Source organism: Conger conger, chromosome 10 (genome assembly GCF_963514075.1).
Source record: "Conger conger chromosome 10, fConCon1.1, whole genome shotgun sequence".
NCBI classification, from domain to species: domain Eukaryota; kingdom Metazoa; phylum Chordata; class Actinopteri; order Anguilliformes; family Congridae; genus Conger; species Conger conger.
Window position 1 is genome coordinate 40,195,655 of NC_083769.1, and position 4,072 is coordinate 40,199,726.

Here is a 4,072-nt window from a genome sequence, read left to right on the forward strand (position 1 = left end):
GCTCGTTTTAGACCAGCGTCTGTAGCTGTCAACGCCGAGCGAGGGGATATCGAACACACGACACCCGACCCCCCCTCCTCGGTCTTCTGCCCAAACCTACCCCCCACCACCACCCCCCCAGGCGCACACCTCCCCCCAGCCCCCCCCCGTTCTGGCTCCAGTCGGCAGGCGCCTGTATAAGATCGTCTACAGTCCACCGTTCAGAGCCTGGGGGTCAGCAAACCTGAAGAAATATTTTTCACTCATAAATCTGTTTGCCAGCTTATAACAGAATAAAAAGGCCGCGATGTTTACTCTGTAACTTAAATAACGTTAACAGTGGAAAACAGTGGAATTTCACACTTTTTTCTATATACCCTGAAAGTAGACAAAAGTAATTCTTGAAGTACAGTAAAGTCTAACTAAGCCATTGTACCTATGCAGTGACTCCAGGAAACAGGATATAAACACCAGAATGTGCGCGCTTTATTTCCTGCTCGCTCGTCCTCCATCCGTTTGCCGTTTATAATATGTGTAAAAAAAGACTGCCTTGCCTTTCAGAGTCTCTGGGACTTATTGGCACGGATTTCCTATCACGCTTGTGCAAGGCAGTGATGGGAATATAAATGATTTCCTATCTCTTCAGCCATCCATTTTAAGGTACAGTATCTACCTCCACTGCGGAGTAGAGCAGAGCAGTCAATTTTTGTCAAAATGTAATCTGTGAGGCCCTAAAAGAACAGTTATTGCTAATGGTTGGTTAACATATGCCAACCCGATTCTCACACTGCGCGCACAATCCATATTTTGAGCATGCATATGTCTACTGCAGACCCAGGCGTATAAAGAATGCCCAATTTTCCAGGGCTAAACATGAAACTGCATACTGTACACTACTATTGACTAGAGTAGTAAACTTGATAACTGCAATGTTTGTTTTAGAAATACATACGCTGTTTTTATTTTCTTGTGTAAAGCCATAAGCTAATCAAGCAGTCCCAGCTGAACATTAAATGTCAGTGAGATGTGTAAATCCCACAGCATCCACGCTATAAATGTGAGAAAACATGTTATACTGGAGGTAATATGAAATTACTGATTTATCTACAATGGCGAAAACAATACCTTTCTAGGCCAGAGTCAGAGTTAGTATCAGCATTACAGTGCCTGACAATAAAAAAACCTCGTACGAGGAAGATGCTCACGTTAAACAGATCAACAACTGCTTTCTTCTAGTTTTCTGAGAAAAAAAAACCGATATTATACATTAGCATTGAATTAATTGATTTCTTTATTTTTATTTTTGACGGTGGTGTCTTTTCTGGCATGCAAAAATAAAACTGATTTATACAGCATAATTGTGTTATGGCTAACACAATACAACGATAGGGCTGTCGAGTCCAATCTACAATAGGCCTACCTACAATAGGCCTACGGTCTATAAAAAAAGCTTAAGCTACACCATCAGCTCTGCTTTACTGTATTTTACTGTATTTGTCCAAAGCAGGGCTGTCTTGGAATGAAAAGTCCAAACACAAGGTACACGAATACAAAAAACTCTCCAGCGCTCTGCTTCCCTCCTCTCATCACAAACCAAATTCCGGCGCTGGAGAAAGGGTTAACGCCAGTGTGGAAATAATAAATCCCAGATCTCCCGGCTCCTATCGATTTTTTTCTGTGCGATGCGAAACCAGCAATCAGCTCTGCGGTTTGAAATTGCCCTGAAACCGGAGCCCAGACGTCAATGAGCCGCCGACACGTTTCAATTAGCGAGCCGCCCCGACCGCTTGGTCCCCCGGGGCGGCACAGCTTAGCGAGGCGGTCACGCCCCAAACCAACCCCCCCCCCCCCCCTCCCCCCCACGCAGGGCGGACAGAGGGGACGGAGAATTTATCAATAACGTGTCCTAATCTATACATTTTTACAGCCTGTTTTTATTTTCCCCATAGGCTACCCATGGCCAATAGAGAAAACTGAATCTATAATATGGGAATACAAGTTTATTATTCAGCCGAAGACGACAATTTGAATTTGTTTCGCTTAATAATCCAGTTAAAATCCTTGCGTTAAGGACTGTGTGCTTCCTTTGGGTATCGATGCATAGGCCATAATGTGACATTTTTTAAACACACCTCTAAGTCTAGTTAAGGACAACACATTTCATTTCATGCTACTTTCAATACCGTGTTAAAAAGTCTCCATTTGTAACACAATGTGTTCATTTATAACACAAAAGTAGTAACTGTATCACAAAATGTGCTTAAATGACAAAATAACATGAGAGGTGTGTTTCATCGTATTGACACAGCTGTGAGATGCACCAAGAAGCATTGAAAATGACTGTAAAGTATGCAGTCGTAGTTCTTAAAATGGCCGCCAAGCTTTTCACACCATTTTGATCAGCGCACAGGTAAAAGGTGACGCGCGCTCTGTCCTCGCGTCTTTCTCTCTCCCCGTGAGAAGTTAGTTTCCGAGTAAAGTGAGAGTTATTCCGGCGGCGCACTCTGCTCTCAGACCCCTCTCAGCGTCCTGGCTGAGTGGCTCGACAGGTGCCTGAGAGCAGGGCCCTCCCGTCACGGCGAGGAGAGGGGACAGCGTGCGGCCCCCAGGGGAGCGCGCCAGGGGAGCGCGCGCGTCCGTCGTCACCGCACCGCCGCTGGAGCGAGACGGCCCTCAGAACACTGACCCGCTCTGTCTGTCACCGTGACAACCTGTCAGCGGATCCTTCCCAGCAGCACCACACCACTGACTGACTGACCGATGACGGCATCCTCTCTCTCTCTGTGTACACACATGAGCTCACACATACACACACATACACACACATACATACACACACACACACGCATACACACACCCATACACACACATACACACACACACACTCACTCACACACATACACAAACACACACTCACACATACACACACACACACGAGCTCACACACACACACACACACACACACACCCACACCCACCCATACACACATATACAGACACACGAGCTCACACACATACACACACACACACTCACACACACACACACACCCACACCCACCCATACACACACACACACGAGCTCACACACATACACACACACACACATACACAAACACAGACTCACACATACACACACACGCACGCACTCACACACACACATGCACTCACACACACGCACACACACTCACATACGCACAGAAAAAAAACACACACACAGACACACACGCACACACACAAACACACACACACAGGCAGAAACAAACACACACATACACACGCAGTCACACACACACACAGGCAGAAACAAACACACACATACACACACGCACATACACACACACACACAGGCAGAAACAAACACACACATACACACACAGACACACACGCACATACACACACAAACACGTCTGTTCCATGAAGAAGAACAATTTGCATGTCTACATGCTGTGTTTTGGTAAAAAGAAAAACAATACTCTGCCCCCAAGTCAGCAACTGAGACACTAATATTTCAACACATCATTTTGAGTTTGATTTCCCCATACGAACCGAGATAACAAATAACAAATACAGCGCTAAAGTCCTAAATCTGCCTGTAATACTAAATCACTGAAACAAGGTAAGCTACATTATAAACATTTGCAGGCATGCCGATTTCAAGCCTGGAACGGACAGATGTACATGATGTACAGAACCATAAATGAGCTGAGAGGAACACAGGTAGTTTATTCAACAAAAAATAGTTATAGCGTATGAATATTAAAACCCTGATCACTCTCAGCACAGTGATAAGAAGAATGTGAGCGAGAGAGAGAGCGCAGGGGATCTCATCAAAATTAAGAGTCTCTCCAGAGACAGGTGGCGAAGGATGGACACTTATTTTTCCATCCTTCAATTAAAAAAAACATATAATCATATCTCCTCCTTTTTATTCTTTTCCCATACTTAGTTATTTCCGCGGTTCTTCGAGTACTGCCGTGTTTCTGTTGGAGTGTGTAGGTGGCAGTTTTGTATATGGGTGGTCAGGGTAATGGTATCAGGCTTGTGTATGTGTGCATGCATGGTTGAGTGGGAGGGTGTGTGTGTTATGTGAGTGT